Below are 22,967 nucleotides of genomic sequence, written 5' to 3' on the forward strand. Positions count from 1 at the left end.
AGTGGGCTGGGAGACGCAGCAAAGGCTTGCTGGAGACTGTTTCGTCTCCCTGGTGCTATAGTTAGCCTTCACACAGGTGGAGATGTGAGGCTGGTGGAGACCAGGCAAAGCAGAAGCAAGAACATGGAGTCCAGGTTAGCAACTTCTATGTTGTGTTTGCCAATTGTATTTGGGGCAGAATATTTAAAAAGGAAAAATGAAATGTAAGTTTGCAAAGGCAACCTGGAGCCAGAAGATGGAGCACTTTGAATGGGAGAAATTGAACAACAAAGTAGTGTCTTGAAAGCGATATGCATTCAAAAGGCAGGAGGAGCTCCGAGGAAGAGAATGCAAAGAGGGGAAAGCAGAGGCCCAAGGAATCAGCCTGGGGTGGTTCCTACAATGAAAGCCTAAGAGAAAGGAAAAGCAAGCTCTTTCACAAACCTGAGCACTTGTGAAGCTGAGGGCTGAACGAAGTGGTGGCCATGCAAAGGAATGTGCTTGTTGAATAAATGAGTGGGGGCAGGGATTCAAGAGTCAGCAGTGCGAGACAGACCAGCATGACAGGTGAGCCAGCAGAGTGTAGCGCTCAAGAGTCCAGACTCTGGAACCAGCTGCTTAGAATCGAAACTGAGCTCTGCCTCTGATCAGCTCTGTGACCTTGGACAAGTGACCCAATCTCTCCTTGTCTAGGGTCATCATTTGCATGATGGAGGTGATCTAGCTGAGCAAGATCCTACGGGGTCTTCCCGGGACAGACCCCTCCCCCTAGTTCTCTGCGTGCCTCTTGTTTGTGGGAAAAGAGTAGTCTCCCAGACCTCCCCTGGGTCACAGAAGCCTGGCTCAAGAATTAATGCTTGAAAGGATGTGAACACCTAGTGACAAAAGCAGCAGTTGGGCTAGGAGAACTGGTAACAATTTAAACAGTAAATCAGTCATATGTCAGTCACAGAATCTTTAGTTCCTCCCTGCAGTACACAGATAATGGTGTCTGATGCACATTCCTGAGTTGTTTTTACAGATACCAAAGCTCCCACCAAACGGAAGAAGTTAACTACGTGATGACCACGAGCACGTAGCCCCCAGACCAGCTGGAGCCTGAGGATTGATAATGTCAACTCCTGTGACAACATCCTGTTATTGTACCATCAACCAATCAGAGAATTGCACACAGCTGAACACACACCCTGGGACTCCCCTCCCTCATCTCAGCCTTAAAAATGTCTCCTTTACACCCATCAGGAAGTTCAGGTTATTTGAGCATTAGCTGCCCCACACTCTTTGTCTCGTGCTTTACAATAAATATTGCACCTTCCTTCACCACAACCTGATGTCAATAGATTGGCTTTACTGCTTGCAGGCGAGCAGACCCAAGTTTCGTTTGGTAATGGTGATCATCATCCAGTATCATTGGCTTGTTGTGCAACTTGAATGACCTTCCATTCTAAAGCCTGTGGAACAGTGGTGTAGCACGTGGTAAGCTTGCTATACATATTTGTTAAATAATTCAAGAAAAATTAAATCACGATTTGGGCAACTAATTTCTTTACCTTGTATTAAAAAGTAGATAATTGAGAAGCATCATTCAAAGATCTGCTTGGATACTGACTCCTATTAGAAGACGTGCATTTCACTTAATAAACACTATGTCTATTGACTATGTACTGTAAGTACTCTTTGGTTTTGAGGTGTGGAGGGGATGGAAAGCAATATTCCTGGCTTAAAAACCTCAAACCAAAGCCAGAACAACTCCTACTTAAGTAATATCAGACACTCCACCACCACCATCCATCACCACCAATCATCACCACCAACCACAATCACCAACATCTACTGTCACCACCACCTACCATCACCATCCAGCATCACCACCATCTACCTTCATCATCTACCATCACTGCAACACCCTCCTCCACCTTCTGTGTGTATGTAAGTGGGTAGCTGAGCTTTATCTCAGCTCTGGTAAGCTTCTCCATGGGGTATGCCATGGACCATGTCATGTTAGGTTTTGCCATCCATGCAAAGTAAAATATCTGTCACATGTCAAGCACTCAGTGTTGAGTAAATCAACAAACGAGCACTAGTCATAAAGAGTTCTTGCCATCTAGAATTCCAAATAGGAGTTGACAATCTAACATTGATACTAGACTGAGATTACATTCAATTAGACCATAGAATAAGAAAAATAATCTAATAAATGACAGGATGATGAGGTGCTATTGGAACCTGCATTAATGCAACTGTTTGTGTGCGCATATGTGTGCACGTGTGTTTAGAAAGCGGCAGAAATTAGTGAAGTGCCAAATCTGAACTGAGTGGAATCAGAGGAAAGTATGGTTGTGTGCCCAAACACTGCAAAATGATAACATTATGTAAAAACAAAAGCAAGAGTGAAACAAAAACTGGACTTTGTGTCCTTGAGTAAAGTTCAATTTGAGACGTGCAAGAAAAAAACATAAAAATTCAAAACACCGCTTTGATGTTGCATGGGAGCTTTTGTTAGCTTTTCCACAAAGTTGCTAGAGGAATTTCTCATTATGTCTCCAGCTGTGGAGGTTTTCAGGGAAATAAACAATCAGTCTGCCCTTCAAATACCTAATACGCAGAGCCAGAGACAGAGTGGGTTTATGTTTTGCCACCTTAAATCATGTAAGGTGACACCTCAAGTGACTTGATGTAGGAGACTGGAGGGAGTGTGATAGTGTAAAGTCCCAAACGACAGGAGACGGCACAATACAGCTGTTCCATTGACTTACCGTGGCACACTTCTTAAAGGTATTCTGCACACGTAATACACGTTCTCACGGGGAGACATGCCTATTAGTCTCCGGGCTGTGGAGCAGTTCTTAATGAAGGCTGCATTCTTTATGAATTTAAGTTTCTGTTATGTATCTGTCCTACCTTCCTAAATAGATTATAGATTACATGAGGTCATCTTACTCCCAATATTTACCCTGTTTATCTATTATGTACATGGTAGCCCTAGTGTTCGTGAATACAATGAAATTATATACTTCTCTGGCTAAAAACTTCCTATAGCTTTCCCATTGTCCTTATATTCCATGCCATCATTTGTGTCTTAGTCGGCTCGGATGATTATAATAAAACATCATAGATTGATGACTTAAGTAATAGTTTCTAATTTTTCATAGTTCTAGAGCTTGGGAAATCCAAGATCAGGTTGCTGACAGATTCAATGTCTGGTGAGAGCCTCCCTTCTGCCTTGTAGACAGCCCACTTCTTGTGCCCTCACATGGCCTTTCCTTGGCGCATACTACCGGGGAGAGAGAGAGACATTTCTCTCTTCCTCTTCTTATAAGGGCACTAAATCTCCTCATAAGGCCCCCACCCTCATACCCAATCTAAACTTGATTATCTCTCAAAGGCCCCACTTCCAAACACCATCACTTTGGGGGCTGGAGCCTCAAGGTAAGAATTTGGGGGTACACAACAGTGAGCCTATGACAACCTGCAAAACCTCATTCTAGTCTTTCTCTGAGACCTGATTTTCTGCTCCCTTCTTGCCACATGGGGCTTCTTCTGTTCTTTAAATAAGCCAAGATTATTCTTACCTCTGGGCCTTCGTACTTGCTGGGGTCTCATGTCCCCCAGTGTCCTCACATGCCTTCCCCATCAGCTCTCAGTTCATGCATCACCTCCCCAGAGAAGTCTTCCTGGGACCTGAGCATAAATGTGTTTCTTATCCTGCTGTCATCACTCTCTATCACATCATCTCATCTTTCTTTTCCCATCTCACTAGTTATCACTACCCTAAATGATCTCCATTATTGTCATTATTACAGTTATTATTTATGAATTGTACTAGCATGCACACTTCATGAAAAAAGGCATCTTATCTATACTGCTTATGATGTTGTCTCTAGAATTTAGAGCCTAGCATATGATACATAAATACTTCCATTTACATACATTATGCCAGCATCATGTATATATATGTATATAGATACATAGGTAAAATAGTTCCATGCCCAGTGCCGTGCCTTGAACATCCTTGAGGTTTAATAATAACAACTGCTGATGGCAGCAATTCTAAGAAGAGTGAAAGTAGCTACACTGGTTCATTGTTTGATGACTTATCCTTGGTAAAAATTGTACCTTTTTTTCTTTCTTAATTTAGCATTCTGTCTCTCCACCTTCAGCATGGTCCTTCCTCTCCTGGGGTCACTTTTGCTCCAGGGCTATCAACCAAGGATTAATTGCTTACTCACCCCTAATTTGGATTAGTTTATAAAATTATGCCGAGATTTTGATAGATCAAGGGGACAGAGCCTCTGACAGTGGTCTAACAGGAAAGATGGGCAGACGGGAGAACATTTTGGTTTAAATGTTCTGGACACGCTGGGACTGGGAGCTGAGATCTTCTCCCTGCACTGGTGCTGACAACTTTCTGATTTCAGCGGCCAGCCCCACAGTACAAGCCTTGCTAAGCATGCCTACTGGGCTCCTTGTATTTTAAAATCTGATCTAAGGTATGGAAAATCTCAGAACCAACTCATTACTAACAAGGGCTTTCTTTCTGTCTTTTTTCATTGTGTTCAGAGGCCCCACCTGTCCCTCCATGTCACCTACAGGTTCCCAATGAGTGGACTCAGCCCATCTGCCACAACTTTTTGGCATTCCCATCTGCTTCTGAAGAATAAAATTCCAATTCAGGCGTATGCCTTCTCATTCTGTGATCCTCTCATTCTCCGCTCTTGCTGTTAATGCAGCGTTCGTGTCAAATCTGTTGGCTTTAATGATGTTAAGGGGTTACGTTGGAAGGTTATTCAGTTAGTCTTTAATGGCATGAAACAGCACTTCTACTATCATTTTTGCTTTTCTGCCCATAAGCAAGAACTTGATTAACAGAAGCTAACCCTGAGAAAATGTTCTCTTAAATGAGACGTTTTTAGCGGATAAGCACTAGGTGTCACTAGTATACTCTCAACCACAGTTGTCTATTCCTTCAGAGACGTCCACGCTGAGCCAGGCTGGCTGCGATAAAGAAATACACAGCGAAAAAAAAAATGTGACAGTGAATATATGTATGCTCATGTATAGCTGAAAAATTGTGCTCTACACTGGCATTTGACACAACAATGTAAAATGACTATAACTCAATAAAAAAATGAAAAAAAAAGAAATATAGGCATTCCAAGGAACAAAGGTAAATTCTTTCCTTCTTTCAGCAAATACTATTGGTTTAAAAACAATATAAATGTCTTTTAAAAAATGTAAAGATTATAGTGAACACCGTAGTTGAGTAACTTTGAGATATGTGAGTGATTCATCATTGTACATATTAGAAATGTGCATGGATCTTATGTGTGAAACAGATATTTATAAACTGCATTCTGCTTTCTTATTAATTTCTTCTAAAATTTTGGATAAGTAATCCCACCTCCTCGTCCCAATATTCAGTTTAGCATCATTTTAAAATAAAATAATATTTTTGAGGTGGTGGAAATGTTCTGTATCTTTAAATAAGTGATGATTCCATGGAAGTATACACGTGAAAAAAGTTATTAAGCTGATCACTTGGGATTTGACATTTTACTGTATAAAAATTATACTCCCATAAAACCCTAGTAAAAATCATAATTATTCATCTTAATGTTGCTTCTAATAGCTTTTTGCTTTTGTAAGCAGATATTCTGTGATTAAGTAATTATTCTACATAACATTTGCAAGTACTTAGTCAAATGAATGCTGAATCCACCTGATCTCTGCATGTCTTAAAATATGCCACAGGGCTAATTCCCAGATTTGAGACTGCTGTCACTCAGGAAGGGTGGAGTTTTTTATATTTAAGGCACCACATTGGTGATTTTTCACACTGACATGAAACCCTTCTGTTGGTTACAATAACTGACCCTTTGAGCATGAAGTGCTTTGATGTATATGAACAGGTATACTATGGCGAAGTAACACTGTTTTAACCTGTGCCCATCAATTTTTCTTAAAGCAGAAATATCAGCCTACTCCAAGACCTCCGCTTAAATTCAGATACATAGGTGAGTTCTCTTATAGCTCAGGTATAAATTCAATCTACCGAATCATTTTTGCTTTGACATAATTTACCAGCCCAGTTGACTAAAGATGAGCCTAAGCTTTTGGACTTTTTTTATGAACTGGGTGATTAGCCATTCCATTAAATATCTAAAATCCTGGAATTGAAAGTTTAGATGAAATTCTTCCAGGGAAATTCTTTGCGTGTGATTTAAAAACAAAACAAAACAAATCTAATAACACATTGCATCCAAGTTTCTATACTTTATTTTGTCCTTCTGAACCAAACCATTTCCCTCTTGTTACCCAAAATGACATACTGCTTTCCTGATTTTCCGCTTCCAGCCTGGGAAAAGGAAAAGGAATGGGGTTCCCAACCTCCTATTGCTCAATCCAATTACTAGAGTAGATGCTGATCTTTGAGATTGATGTAGTGTTCTCACCTGGCCCATGACTTGAATTCCAGCGTATTGATCTGCTCAAACTTTAGGTCCCTGCACCTTCCCTTTCACCTGAGACTTTCCCCAATTGATTCTATGCCTCGAAATATATGTGACACAACAATTCAGACCTTCTCCATCCTCAGCCTCAGCTCCCAGAATGCTGGTACGATTCCTATAACTTACCAGTCCTATAAACCAGCCCGACGCATTAGTTGATGTCTTGATCTCCATTGGACACTTGTTTCCCAACTATTTTTCCAACTATTCCCAACCCTCATGGTCCAGGACTTTGCATGCTCCTCCCTTAATTTGTTGTTAGAAGCCAGAATAGCTGTATCTATTAGGAAGCAATTCAGGTGAAAAAAATAAATAAATAAACAAAAAACTGAGCTCCTATTATGTGCCAGCTACAAAGACAGATCGGGGTACAGATATAGGTTTAGACATGGGTCCTAATCTTAGAGACCTTACAATATTCTGGAGTCATCTACTCACAAATTGATCACATTAATATTCTATGCATTGAATACCTCCCATGCATTAATCTTGCCAATTCCAATAGAAGACATAGAAGTTAATGCATTTGCTACACTGATCTAAAAATAAACAACCTTCTTCATTTGTGAGGCAAAGGATGGAGAAAGAACATTATTATACAGCTGTGAAGGTTTTCTCTTATCTTAGCACTCCAATTAGAGCAGACAGAGATCATGTAAGATTGGGGTCTGACTGTCCTTTATGATCGGATTACTGCTTTCTGTATTTTGCAGTTAGCTTTATTCCTTTGAGAACTATGTAAGTTCAAAAAAAGCTAAAGGTCCGACCTGTTCTTAGAAACAATAATTAGTACATATATGAAAACTTTAAAGAATGTGCAGGATACTGTATATATGTATTTACATGCAGTATAATGTGTATGTGCAGTTGAACTGTAATAATTCTTCATAATAAAACTGATAAAGGGAAAATAAAGAAATAAATAAAAAAGTATGTTTGGAGCAAAAAAAAAATATTGATTAGGTAGTATATAGTCAGTGTATTTTGTTACAAGGAACTCTGTTGTAAGCAAACTATGATAGATGGTAAATAACAGAAAATTTTGCATACTGTATCACATTATTTTCATACCAAAAAAAAAAAATTGGGGTAAGACCAAACACACATATATGTATGAAGAAAATGGAAGTCAAGTGCACGCACTAAATTTTGAAACCCATGTTAGTAGACAGGGCTATGAAAGACAGCTTCCCTTTCTGTTCCCCAAGTGCCTGATTACTTGTGACCAATATTTCCAATCTCGTTCTATTCAATAATACAGTCTAGGAGAGAACAATGCTAAAGAGTGTTTCTTTTCCTGTAGAAATTGCATTTCCTACAGGATTCCCACTGGTAATCCATGGTGAAGACACGAAGTAAAGAGAAAAATGCAGAGGAACAGCTTCCGTGAGTGATGGAGACGTAGGCGGCGTGAGGGCTCCCTGCCATCCGCGCGGCTGTGACGGCGCCCCGCTGGCGCGCTCCGGCAGGCGGCAGCCGCAGGCACGCTGAGCATCCTGACGCCGTCTCCGTGCCGAGCGCCACCCCGCGCTGCGTCTCAAGGGCAGACGCGGGCAGGAGGGAGACGCGTCTGGCGTTGGCGATATGAAAGGTAAGTTTGCGCTGGATGCCACAGACCGAGAAATGATAGTTTAATATCAATCATCACAGACAATTGTAATAGTACTGGATGTTCATACAGAGAAGATCTATTACCCATTAGGCGGCAAATCTATCACAAACAGGACCCCAACTCTTACTGACTGAAAACTGAATAAGCATCGTGTCTCTAAGAGCAAACAAGTTCAAACAGAGGAAACTGAAGTGACCTTCAAGTGCCCCGTACTTCTAGGGTAGCAACTACAGAATAGTATCATTTAGGGCTTCATTATCATAAGGAGGGGGAAACTCTGGGCATTGTCATGAAATGCTACTAGTTCTCAACCTTATTTCATCACTGAAGATGCAGTATTTCCTTCTTCTTTTTTTTTTTTTTTTTCCTTCTGTTTGCAACACACATGTATGCTTGAATCACAGAATCTGAGATCCGGACAGAAAATCGGAGATTATCTCTCTAGTGGTCCCAAACCTTGCTCACAGCAGAATCACCACCAGCGAGGGTGGAGCTTTCAAAATACAGATTCTTTTGTCTCTCTCACCAAGAGTCTTAGTTTCCTTGGGTGGCCACAACAAAGTACCACAAACTGGATGGTATAAAGCAGTAGAAATTTATTATCTCGCAGTTGTGGAGGCCACAAAACTGGAATGAAGGTGTCAGCAGGGCCATGCTCCCTCTGAAACCTGTAGGGGAAATATTGCCATGCCTCTTCCCGTCTTCCGGTGGTGGCCGGCGATCTTTGGCATTCTTTGGTTTGCGAGAGCATCACTCCAATCTCTGCCTCCGTCATCACAAGGACTTCTTTCCTCTACGTGTGCGCCTTTGTGGCTCTTCTTGCCTTATTGTGATACCAGGTATACTGGATTAAGCCTCACCCTACTCCAGTATGACCTCTTCTTAATGAGCCTATTTCCAAACAAGGTCACATTTTTCAGGTTCTGGCGTTTAGCACTTTATCATGTCTTTCCGGAGGGACACAATTCAACTCATAAAGGTACTGGAGTGGGACTGAGAGTCATTTAAGTGATTTGGTGATAGCCACCTTTGAGAACCATTTGGTCAATCAGGCCAATTCTATTCTATAGAACAGGAAATTGAGGGCTAGATGTGTCGAGGAGCTTGTAAGTTACAGAATCAGAACATGCATAAACCACTCACACATTTATGCAAACAATCATCCTTCAGATATCCACTTTAATGATTATAACAGAGATGCTTCCTTAAACTTGGATTAGGATCACTAGATATTTAATAAAAAGCTCTGTAGCTTTTTAATTTTAATTTTGAAACCTACTGCATAATACTTAACCCAAGAGTTTTCTGTTTAAAAAAATTCTGTTTGGACATCTTCTTCAGGTATTCAAACAAGACCAACGTGAGGGTCGAGTGGATTTGCAACTACACTTCAAAAAAGTATACAAAGGCACAGACATTTTCTCTGACAGTGAAACACTGTTTGAGACGATGGATTTCTTCTGAGATGTGGATGTTCCTTGGGGCAACATAAGTGGTGGCTTAAGTGTCACTAATTTAAATAAAATAGTTCTTAGGCACGTGGAGCATGTGTATGTAAAAGCTGAATGAAAAATGTAGAGCGGACCTCGTACCCTTCTCAATGTGTCTGTCTCTCCAAGCTCTCCTCTCCAGCTATACCTAGAGTCATGAAGGTGTGTGAAGTAAGAATAAAATGAATTCTGAAGTGGGGTTTATAATTCAGCAGGCAAGGGTGGAAAGATGCTTCCTACACAATTGCAATTATGTACAAACACTGTAACAAAAAAGTGCAAAAAAGTTTGGGAGAATGTCACAAAACTTGGGACAGAAGAACCACTGGAATGAAGAGTTAATGTGGAAATCATGACCACTGGCCCCAAACATGCCGAGATTTCAGTAGCTTCTGTGAAACAAAATTCATATTCTATGGCAACAAACACAAAAAATTGAAGCATAAAACTTCTTCTCTGCCCTTTGGCCTCCTCTGTCCCCCGACTGTGCACTGTGTCTGCATATGCCTCGACCAGACCTGCCCCATCGGCAGGACTATGTGTTCATCCATAAAGAGCGACACTCTCCTAGAAAATCAACAAGACAACTCCTTAAAAGATAACATTCCTTTCTGATCTTGTGAGGGATCACAGGATCCACCAGGATAACGCTTAGATCTGGATTATGTGAACTGTCAACAATGCGTCATAGGATGTAGAGCCCTCTGTCTCAGAAACCTTAAGTAACTGTGCCTTGATTTCTAACTGGCAAAGCAGTCCTCAGAGTTTTCCTCAAATTCGGGTCAAATAAAAATTTCCATTTCTTTCTTAGATCTGATACAGGAAAAAATGGGGTGTAAGAGGATGGGTCATGTCACAGGTCATGTCACAGGTCTCGGTCGAGCCCCTGGGATGTGCCCCGCCAAGTGAGGGTTGTTGGCTTTGCACAGGCCATCTCAGAAGGCCAGAGAAAGGCCTAGGAGACACACATTCCATGGGCAGAGTGTAGGCCATCTTGCTCAGAAGGGAGAGCAGTGGCCTCAGAGCATGGGGTCAGCTAGGAGAAATGAGATCAGCCCCGAGGTGTGCGGGGCAGTTGGTTTTTATGGGCTTGGTAACCCCCAGTGCTAACACGTGGGAGGATCATTTCAGCTACTCTGGGGAAGGGGCTGGGGTTCTCCAGAACTGGGCCTTCACCCACTTTTTGACCTTTCATGGTCAGCCTTGAGACTGTCCTGGCACCTGTGAGTGCCATTTACAGTACTGTTGCATTTTAATGGGCATATATTGAAGCTCAAGGTCTACTGGGAGTTGAGTCTTCCACCATCTTGCTGTGCCATTTTTTTTAATTGGTTGTGCCCTGCCCCCTTCCCTCCCATCTCAGATCGACTGATTAATTTTTCATTGACACTTCCATAGGGGAAAAGGAAGGCAAGACTGAGATCTGTGTTGGATGATGTATCATCAGGGATACCGATTCAGAAGACAGTCTCACATCCCGCCTGTTCTCTGCCCCACTCCCACCAATAAACTAAGGAGGAAACGAAGAATTTGATTACTTTTCTAGTACAACAATAAAAGATGTTCAGTAGATGCAGAACTTCCAATGGCAGGGCATAAGCATGGACACGGTTCTCTTGGAGGAGGAATATTTACAACCAGCCTGCGAAATTATCAGGATTGAAGGGCACTGATTTGCATGTACATACTAATGGCTCTGAACACACAATTAATGAAGAGAAATGGCCCTTGCAAAGCCAGGCGCTCTCCATAGAGGAAAACTTGAGGTTTGTGACATGTAAATTGAAAGCTCCCATCTTTTCTGATCATGAAGTTATTGCAAATTCATTTTTTGAAAGCAGGGAAATTCGACGGGGATATCATCAACTTATTTACAGAACGGGATGACATGCAAAATATAATAAAAAGTGTTAATCAAGTCACCTTCCAAATATCAGTGATTGGTCATCAAATAATAATATGGTGATAATCCTCAGGCAAAGGAACAAAATTAATATTTTGAAAGACGTTTCCAACTTCAGATAGAATTGAGAGTAAATGTGAAAAAAAAATCTAAAGATAAAAAATGAACATCACCAGAGGGAGGAAGGTTTATGCAGAGCACTCCGAGAATAAAGGAGAGCGGATGAAGCTGCTCAGAAGTGAAAACCGCATGGGACCCCGTGGTCCTTCTAAACCTCCTGGACCCTCCCTGACCCTCCTTTATGCCTCCTAGACCTTCCCTGAGTTCCAAAGGGCAGGTTCAAACAGCTACTAATTAGAGGAGTGAGGAAATGTGAAAACAAAAGAGATGCAGTCAAGAAACAATAGCGCAGGATGGGGAGAGCCCTCAGGGGATGTGCGTGACTCCCTGATACCTACCTCTGAGCAACTCCACAGGAACTAAGGTCCCACCCAGGTGGAGGATGGTGACTTCAAGCTGAGCACAAGCATGTGGACTCCAGACTATTTGAAGCCGGAAAGTCGACGACTGAGATGCCTGAAAAACCTCCCTGTTACTTCACCACCAACCAAGGACGGGAAGGTCACACCTTCCCGTGTGACCTCCCGCCAAACTGTGCCTATAAAAACTCTTCCCCCCGAACCACTGGGGGAGTTTGGCTTTTTGAGCCTGAGCTGCCCAGTTCTCACTGCTCGGCCCTTGCCATAAACCCTTCTCTGCTCCAAACCCCGATGTTTCGGCTTGTGTCCAGCACACAAACTTGGGCTCAACAGAAAAAGCACCAGCGTAGCGAATGAGGTTTGCACGCCACTGCGACCAGCATCAGAATCTTCTGCCATGTGTGTTAAGATAAAAATTTTCGGATCCTACCCTAAACCTACTGAACCAGAATATTGCTGCTCTGTGCATTTTGTCAGATTCCCCCGATGACTCTCAGGTACCCTTCCTTTGAGAGACAGTGTCTGAGATTTTATAAAACACAATGAGAGGTTCAGAGGTGACAGCTATAAAGAATATAAAGATGTTGTAAAGGATGGGACTAAATGAGAAATCATGGTGTGTAACTGAAAAGATTGATACAAACTTCTTTAAAGAAAGAGTAGAGATGAAGAGCAAAGATCAAGTTCATGAACTGACACTTGATTCCAGGGAAAGAAAATGAAATAAATGATTTAGAGGCAGGTGCTCACAGTTCAAGAGAGAAGGCAGGAAAAATCAAGCTTGTAAGGGACAGCAGTGTCTTGGGATGGGCCCTTATAACTGATAATTCCATACAACTTTGGAATACTACTCAAGCAAACTTTAGGGTGCGGTTTTGAATGGCAAACAGGGAAAACACGAAGAAGTGGCCAGTACAGGGGAGTTTCTGTTCCTGCTCGGGGGCCACTTGTGCTAGTGGACAGACATGTCTCCTGACCTACGTGTCCTTATCTTCCCTAACAAAATAATTTAAATCCTCACTAAACAGTGCTGCTTAAGGACTAAAGCTAAAACTCAGGCCTGAAATAATGCCTGAAAATCCATAACCTGGAAGCAGGATTTAAATGCAATAAAAAGTCACAAAGAGCTCCAAAAAACCCATTACCATGTGTTCTGTAATTTTAAGAGACAGTATGTTGTGAAATAATAATAGAGGCATTGCTGGGCCGAAGAACATGAAAGGAAAAATACCCTATAATGGTTAAAGAACACTTGCTCTGAAATGTTCCCCCAGTTGACATCCATTCACATGGAAACAGTTTTATTAAATACTGCGAGTTTTAAATTACACAGGTCTTCAGGAATTTGTCACTTGCATAAGATGCGACTCTCTAGTGTTGCTGGGGTATATAAAGCACATGAAAGGAAGTTTCACACCATTAACAGGAGAAGGAGGGGGGACAAGTCCCATGTCATATAAATCCTGTGGAATTCAACCTGTGAGTGAGAGAGAAAGGACTGCAGTTTTAAAATAGCACGCTGCCTTTAAGTTTCTGTGTGAGAGAGATCTTTATGACAGCAGTGTGCAGAAGAGCTGGGTTAGAGGTAGTGTGGCCTGTTTGGGGACTAGTTTGTGATTAGGTCAAAGACGATCGGGACCTGGCTGAGTTGGGGATGGCAGTTTTGGGGAAGAAAGCATAACTTGCAAAATATTGAGGCAGCCAAGCAACAAATACTAAGTGAATGCCAGCTATGGGCTAACAGCTGCTTTCTGCCTTCGGAGGTAAAACCCACAGCACCTGGAGTTTGACGGGATGGGGCAGCTGGCAGAGTAGCTAATAACCTGCTGGAGGAAGAAGAGAACAGGGGAAAGTTCTTCTGACCAAGATGTTAGACCAAAGGGAGTTTGAATTTGGCCAAGAATGAAGGGGACACTTCTGAGGGGCAGATGCTGAAAAGCAAGGTTGAAGCTGGCCAAGCAGACCAAACCAACCAAACCAAGGCCTGGATGTGGGCACACAATCCAGGTTCTAGAATGCGAAGCCAGTTTCACTAACTGAAGCATTGGGTCTTCCTGGTATTAACGGGAGATTAAGCTGAACGTTCATGGAAAGGCATACTTTGCAAAGACTTTTGAAGGGCAGGGTAAGGCCTTTGGATTTTATTCTGAATGCAGTGAATGGTCCCTGCAACACTTTTCATAGCAAACTCCAGATCACACTTAACAGGGAAAGTTAAAGACGAGATGAGGGCCTTGCACTGGAGCATGAATCCAGCCTTGGAATATAAAGGTATTTGATTTAAAAACAAATTTCATCACATATCAGTTACTCAGTGATGCCTCTTGCATTCTTAGGGTGTTTCTAATAGACTGGGCCTGCTTTTTATAACTTAAACAGTTTATTATTTTCTGAAACAAGAATTTTATACTATCCCAAGATCTGTCCATTTTTCTCCCACGTTAAAGACTTCATATGCATTTGCTACATCAAATTACAAGATAGTTTGGTAAAAATCTACTTTTACTTATTCTGAATTAGCACATTATGTTGTTTTTTTTTTTTCTCATTGCAGATGTGTCTACCACATCACATGCTAGCTACATTTCACAGAAATTATTTACATTAAATCAAATATTGCATTATTCTCCTTGCAAAACATAAAGCAAGTATTTAATCCAAAAGAAGACACTGCCAATTTCAGATCTTTCTTGTCTTCAAATCTGCAACTTGGACATCCCTGCTAATAGTTCTATGCTAATAGGACTAATGATTTTAAAATATTTGAAAAGCATTTTTAAGACTAAAGCTGAAAGGGCTTGTTTATCTATTTCTATCCAATTTCTACCTAATGGTGTTTGGACTGGTCTGCATGTTAAAGCAGGCTATACCTTTAAGCAAAAGCATACATTATCTTTTTCTAAAATCTGATTCAGAATGCACTGCTTCTCGGAAACCTCTGAGGATTGAACTCTGGCTTGTGTTTTTGGTTCTGTTATTTAGCATCAACCAAGAGCCACAGCACAGGTTCATCAACAGTCTTTAAGACCAACTCCTCCCCCTACCAGACAAATGCAAATATACAGAGGATTCCATCACTGATAACTCCAAGGGACAATAGCTAAGATAAACATATGGTAGTTCAATAGATCGGAAGTTCCTTCTGCATAAAAATATCCCATCAATTACATTGAGAGTCCATTATAGAAACTAAAGAGAAAACATTTTCAGACACTTCTCATGACCTTTACCAAGTTCAAGGCAATCCTGACCTAGATGGTCAGAATAGGTTTCGGTGGGGAAGGGAGGGGAGGAGAAATATTCTGGTTACTGGGGGCAAAAGCCTTTGTAACCCACTCTGAGAGAGAAAGAGAGCTCCTGGGGTGGGCAGGAGAGCTACCAGCTTGAGATGAGCTCAGGTTGTGGCCAATAGTTTGGATCCCCCAAGGGCTCAGTTTTCATTACTCCTGATGGAAGCAAAATTTCTCAGCTGTTTGTAAAATCAGGCAGGTTCTTGGAATGAAGACTGATTCTCTCAGAAAGCTGACCAAGTGAGAACATGGGTACACTTTGCTCCCCGCTCACCTCTGAGTCTCTCAGACACATGGATGGGGCTCAGTAGGGTTCTTTTGTTAGACCTCTTTGTGCTGTCAACATAGACAAAATAACATTTGATGGGTGATGAAAAACTAGAAAGTACGATGATAATACAGCCTTAAAATGGATGCATAACATTGCTTTCCTGGGCCACACTGTTCATAGAAAAGTCAAAGATCCTATGTCCTATATTCAGGAGCTTGAGTTGAATTTATACTCACAGTTATTGGACCACAGTTCTATCAGCCACCACTCCAGTGGCCACTGTGACACTTTCAAGCTGAGAAAATACACTGTCAGTGGTCAGGGAGGAGTGTTAACTATAGCAAGAGTGTGACATGATGGTTCTCCTTGGTAGGGATCAGTTTGCAAAGAGAATCAGTCGTGGTAGCTGCAGTGCCCTAGAGCCACTGGGGTGGAGGTAGAGGGCCTCTTCATCACCTTAGAACACCATTGAGAACAACGTCTTGGAGACCAGAAATCCATAGAGAGCAATGAAGATCTTTTAACTTGACAAAGGGAGCAAAAAAGAAAGGACGTAAGTGTGAAGGGCAGGACTCCATCACTTCAGGGCCCGGTAGTCTCTGCAGGAATAAGCATGGGTACTGGACTCAAAGGAGAGATTAGAAAACCAGCGAACAAAGAGCTGAGTATTACGCCGATGATTAAGAGCATGGGAGTCCTCAAAATCGGCTGATCCTTATCCATCAGTTATTCTTAAAATACGACCTGACCAGATACTAAGCTGCTTGGGTTCTATATTTCTTAAGAATTACCAAAGGGGAGAGAAGCATAGCCAATATCTACTCCCCTTCTCCAGCAATTCACTGCCCCATCACATCCATCAGCCTCCTTTTCAGCCGTCAGCCTCCCTCTCCCCTGACCCACCAGGAACACTGTGACCCTAGACTTCTGCCTGGAAACCAAAAGTAACTTCTGAGGGAACACCTGATTTATGACTTTTTGGTGCGGGACACGAATATAAACAGGGAGGACCTCCGGCTAGTCTAACCCCAAAGAACTGGATCCCAGAAAGGGAAATGGCCAGGCGAGGCATGGGGTCAGAGAGTGGGCTTTTGTAGATGGAGAACATCTGCCCCACCGTAAAGCGGTTTGGGCTCCATGTAGGCTAAATCAGTAAATGAAGGGTCAATGACAAGACGACATCCCCGAGGGTGTAGCCCAGGAAGCCTGAGTGAGCGAGAGAAGAATCAACGAGGCGGGAGCAGGAAGGTGGAGTTCGTGGCTTCACTGCAGCCGCTCACATATAGGACTTCGGTGGACTCTGAGCTTTCAAATATAAGGCTAAAAGAGGAAAGAAAGGGCATGAGAGAGACACAAAAAGGAATGAACAGAGTCTCCTGAGTTGTTATCTCTACCAAAGGAACCCACAGAGGGGATAATTTAGTGCCTCCGTTAACCACCACCAGAACTCTGAGTTGAGCAGTCAGTGTTTACTCTAAAATATGCAGCCAGTAACTGAAGCTGACACTGATCTTGGCAGAATTACTTAACAATTCTCTACCCCTGTTGGATGAGCCTCCTCCTTGAAGAAACCTCACTTCCCCACCCAAGAAACTGCATTCCTTTGTTCCCTTAAATCCTTCTCAGAAGCCTGCTAAAAGATATTTTTTGAACCTCAAGGAACTATTTTTAATTAAACATAGCAAACATTAATATTCCAAAGAGAGAGTGATGGTGTGGAATAAATTTAAGTTCTTCCTATGAATTATATATATACATATGTAAAATATCCACTCTCATTATAGAAAAAAAATTCTCAGTTGCATGTCCACATTTTAAAAGATTAATTCTTATTAAAAATGAGAAGCCTTAGGTCAAAGGACAAGAATTATTTTATTTATTTTTTTCAGCTTAAACTGAATATTATTTACCAATATAATCAACCATAATGTGTTATTGAGTCAATGCTCACAGGACAAGAATTATTTTGAAACATTCCTTTTAATTGAAGAAAGAATGAATAGTATGAAAGAGTTAATTAAAACACTCTCTGCTATTATTCGTTACGTAGCCCTTTGTAAAAACATAAGACTCTTGCACGCTACATCTGTGGAAACTATAACCCAAAGTGAAGTGTTTCCTCCAAATTATCTGGTACATGAGACAGAAAAATTTTCCCATACATTGTTTATTGCCACTTCCTGCCAAATCAACTTTACAAACAACCCCTTGAGAATCTTAAATATTGTTGAAACATCCTCCAGTTCACAATCTGCCAAACAGTGGTGGTAAGCTTCTTGGGAGAGTGTTAGAGCTTACAGCGGGCTGGAAATAGTCAGGTAGACACACTTCGCTGCAGGCAGGCCAGGAGCCAGGCTTCCTGAGAACTGAACTCCAGGTAGAATTCATTGTCTTCAGCTAAACTGCTGAAGGTCAGCCACCCCCTGTACTGAGGGCTTGGGTGTGCTCTAACAGCTTCTTTGGGAAATGGTTGAATACTTCCCCTGGCTGTCAGGAACACGGTAAAGCAGCTCTAGTTGAGAAAGAGAATGTCAATCTCTTTTTCTTGGTCATAAGGAATTCTGAATCGAGGCTTTTCAGTGTCGTGGTTAGAGAAGATGGTGTGTGCATTACAGACGCAGGTCAAGAACTTAGGCAGAAAGCTTTTCTGAACATGTTCCCAAGATGAAAATGAGTAAGCCATGTTCCGTATCTACTTATATATTTATCTCTGGGTCTTTTAGCATAATTCTTATCAATAGGACTTTAAGTAAAAGTTTTCTTTAAATATCCAGCCTCTTTCCAGTTTTGCTACCAAAAAAAAAAAAGTGCTGGAAGAAATAGTACCCCAGAGGCTAGGAGAGTATTGACAGTAGAAAAAGTGAAGTGTCCCCAAGGTCAAGGTGTAGTAGAGGGTTAGAGTTGGGAAGACAAGATTCTACTGGCCATCTTCATAGTCTTTATCCAGGGTCTGAATTCAAGGCAAGGGTTTGATTTTACTAGATGTGGCGGTGGTTTTTCTTATTGATCTTAGTGTGAAACGCTGTACTAGACACTTGGATCATAAAATAAGTAAGACACAGTGCCTCAAAAGAGAACAAGTTATCTTGGCTAATTTGACTTGGCTTTTGTTAACAATTTTGACTTGAAGGATAGTTGTCATGTAGCTATGTCAAAATACAAAGTGATTATTTGAAAGCAGAAATAATATTCACAATAAAACCTCACCTAATCTCTGACCCTCTTCCCCCTCCTCCCTCCTCCATACTCATGGATCAGAAATGGGTTGGGGCCAAAGATGGGAGGAGACATGCTCATTTTTCATTTCAAACACTTAAAATGTAATAGCTAATTTTTAAGGCCATATAAAAAAGCTATCTCACTGCGAATGCATCTAAATGGCTTCAAACAGTCTTCATGGAAAATTCTTGGTCTCCTAAAATTCATGGGTCTCAGTAGGAATAAGCAGCATCCACCTGGGTCATCTGGATTACCCCGGAGAGCAGTCCCGCTGCCTACTTTTGCAAATACTCAGCGTTGAAAAGTTAACGGGAGATCTACTTCAGATCTAGAAGCAAAGCATCATCCATGGTTCCTTGTGATTCATCTGAGTAGAATCCTGGGTGCGAAACAACCGATCTGTTGACTTGGTTGATCATTGCTTCCGGGTTACTTCATTGGCCAGATGGCTCTGTGCACTTCTGATTGTAGAAGCTAAGAGGGATTTGACCAAGATATACTCTCTGGATACACACTGGATTCTAATCAACTCCCTCAACAGTTCTTTTCAACTGAGTGAGATCTGATATTCCTGCCCAATTACTCATCTTCCCACTGCAATGCAGCATTCCCTGAAGTATGTGCTACAGAATGTTAGCGTCTTGGATTTTAGAAAGCATTCTGTAGAAAACAGGTTTACTGATCAAATGAATATGGCAGAGCTTGCCCGAAACAATGTGGAATGGATTTCTTTATTCTAGGATTTCTCAAAACCCCAAATCCAGCAGTCAGGGAAGTGAATTCGCTTTCAGACTTATTTGTGTCTTAACTCTACCTCTTACTAACTTTGACCTTGAGCAAGTTATTTAATCTTTCCAAGGTTTAATATGCTCATCTCCAAAATTAGGATACAAATACCATATTACAGAATTGGTCAGAACTGGATTAAACAAAATACCTAACTAAATCGGTAACATTTTCTATTTGTTTTGGGATGCAATTTATATTATGATGTTTCTACGTCACTATGCAATTTAGATTATGTCTTTGGTATACCAAAAGTGTGGATTCAATTTCAGTGTACAAACAAAGCAGAGGTATTGCGGATAGCTTTTAATTCTACCTAATCATTCTTCCATTAGATGCCGTGCTGGGAATCACGCTGCAAATCTTTGGGAATTAGCTGCCCATTTCATGCCCTTTTTTAATGTGACCTTAGTGTTACCCTATACTGGCCATTGATTTTTCTATTGGAATTCTACAGGCCTTTAAATGGCCCTGCACTAACGATGCCAATGTATGTTAAGGTATTGAAAAGTTAAAATGGTGCTTCCTGTACACAACGTGTGCTCTTGCAGAGAAGCTAAACCTCATTAGAAGCCCTGTCCTTTGTTCTCATATTACAGTGAGTTGAGTTACCTGGCTTGCCTTTCAAGAGTCATTAGGATATCCGAGCTCTGAATTCCCAGACGCTTATTGTCACACCATCCATCTTCAACAAGGCTCAGTGAATATCTCTGCAGAGGTCACCATATTGGCAATAGTTCAAGTGTTGTTTTCAACCCCAAAAGAACTTAAAGTACGCCTTTTTTTTTTTTTTTTCTCTTCAGAATCTTTCCAGCCTGTTTCGTAACAGATTACATTTCAGGGATGGAGAGGACTTTTACAATTCTCCATTCTCCATCTAACACTTTGTAAGCATGCGCTTTGGAATAAAGAGAGAATCCTGACTGTAGATGAGAAACCTAGTGACACACTATGGTTTACCAAATCTTACTCTCTGTCTTTGAATGAGGGGCATTCCATTGTCAGAGCTACCACAGGCAGGTCTGAAGGATGGCAGCAGGTAAGTACGATGACCTTTTTGTGTGAGAGACTGGACTGGATGTGAAACTTACTTAAGGAGCTAAATAAAGATTGCTTGTTGTTTCCTATTAGGCATATATGACGTCAAAGGTGGGGAATTCCAAACACTTGTAGGACAAACGGGCTGTAATAAAGGCTTTCAGGGAGGCTATGGGCTTTGTGTGGCAGGATGACTGTCACCTCTAAGTACACAATCTACACCAGTCAATTAATCTAAAAGTGGTTATTGAGCACACGCTCTGTGCCAAGTTCACATGCCAAGCTCCAAGAAGTAGCACAGAGGACCTCTGCCCTCAAAAGTTTACTATCCAAGACCTGGAGATTCAAATGATGGAAGGCAAATAAAAGACAATAGATAAAGGTGTGGAGCACGCTGCACATCCTGCAGGAATCCAGAGAAGAAAGATCTTAGTGGGCTGTCGACAAGCAAGCTGGCTTTCTTGGAGGAAAAGAACTTGGTTTGGAACTTTGAACCACAGTAAGACTGCACTGGCCAAGAAGAGGAGGAAAGAGATTCCTGGACACGGAACAAGATCGGGTAAAGAGCAGACTGAGTGAAGAACCCAGTAAAACCGTCGGTGTGAGTGAAATGAATTAATAATGATCATTTTGGGCAGGCAGATTAGAGGACTTGAAGGAAAGCTCCGAATCTGTAGTTTGACCTTGATGGATAGATCATGGGTGATAGTGTAGATTCTTTAGCTAAAAAATGATGATAAGGGCACAGCACCCCAGGAACATAAATTGGATAGTTTTCATACCGGATGGGTTAGAAATGAAGAAGAGCAAGAGCGGTGCCTGGGACGGTCTAAGACTGAGGACTCGGATGAAAGTCATAGCAGGGGGCTGGCTAGGAGATGAACAGAGAAACACTGAAAAGGAGGTCCGGCAACATCTGGGTGATAATCTGAAATGCTTAGTCAGTGACACGGAGAAAGTATTACACCTAATATTTAGCAAATGAAATGCTTTAAAACTCATGGCTTTTAGAATTACATCTGAACATCCCAGCTTGCTTCTTAGCAACAGTGTGATCTTAGGAAAATTATTAAATTCTTTGTACCTAAATTTTCCCAAATCTAAAGGGAGATGCAAAATTTTTTTATGTGAGGATTAAACAGGATATTGGTGAAATGTCTAACAAGGGCCTGGCACTTGATGGGCACTCAAGAAATAGTAGATCTTTGTTCCACTTACGTTCTCCTAAAACATTCCATAGGCAGCTGGAAACTGGAAGCCAGGTTCAAGTTCAGTGGCCATGTGATGGTCTGAATGTTTGTGTCCCACCCAAATTCATATGTTGAAATCCTAATCTCCAATGCAATGGTACTTTGAGGTGAGGCCTTTAAGAGGTATTAGGAGTTGAGAACAAAGTCCTCATGAGTGGAACTAGTCCCTTTATAAGAGGCAGAAGGAGACCCCTGGTCCCTTTTGCCATGTGAGGTGACAGTGAGAAGATGGCCATCAATGAGGAATTTGGCTCTTACCAGACCCTGAATCTCTCTGCATCATGATCTTGGACTTCCCACCTCCTGCAGTGTTAGAAATAAATTTCTGTCATTTATAAGCCACCTAGTATATGGCATCTTGTGATAGATGCTCGAATGGACTAAGGCAGGCTGGAAATGTAGTTAGACCTCATCCACATAGAGGTGGTGGTTTGAACCATGTGTGAAACACTCTCCTTGAGGAAATGATTGAGTAAGTGGAAGAAAAGATCCAAGAGGAAGTTTGGAGGATAAGCCTAAGATGAGAAAAAAGAAGAGCTGAATAACGAGAGAGGCCTAGAGAGAATACAGTCTTGGTCATCAAGTAAAGCAGGAGAGTTAGAGTAAGGTGACCTCCGGTACCCCATGTTGCAAAAAGATGGGGATAAGGACTGCAAAATCGTTCCATTCAACTGGAGACAGTCGGTGACCAAAATGCCTGACCTTTGTAATTCTTGTCTCTTGTTGAGACTCCTTTATAGTTCAGGAGAAGACTCAGCAATGCTCACATGGTTACCAGAACTGTGAATGACATGTGATTCGTTCACCATCACCAAAAATACCTCTTCAGCAGATACGCCACCTGCCACAGGAGGAACAGAGAATCGGGGTCCTTAAAATACATGCAACCAGCAAGCTATTTTAACATAGAGAAGACAGGAAGCCATGAATTAACAAAAACTACAGTTCCCTGTGATGATTTTTAATAAAGCCAAACATCAAATATTGGCTTCCCTTGCGTTGGAAAATGAATAGATAAACACTTCTGCAATGACCTGAAGGCTTGGACAGAGAGGATAAATAAATTATTGACACATGAGGAGTAGACAATTCTCCATCCACCACTGAGCTTTTCATTCTTTGTGGAGCAGATGGTCTAAAC

This window comes from Camelus bactrianus, chromosome 24 (genome assembly GCF_048773025.1).
Source record: "Camelus bactrianus isolate YW-2024 breed Bactrian camel chromosome 24, ASM4877302v1, whole genome shotgun sequence".
Classification (NCBI taxonomy): domain Eukaryota; kingdom Metazoa; phylum Chordata; class Mammalia; order Artiodactyla; family Camelidae; genus Camelus; species Camelus bactrianus.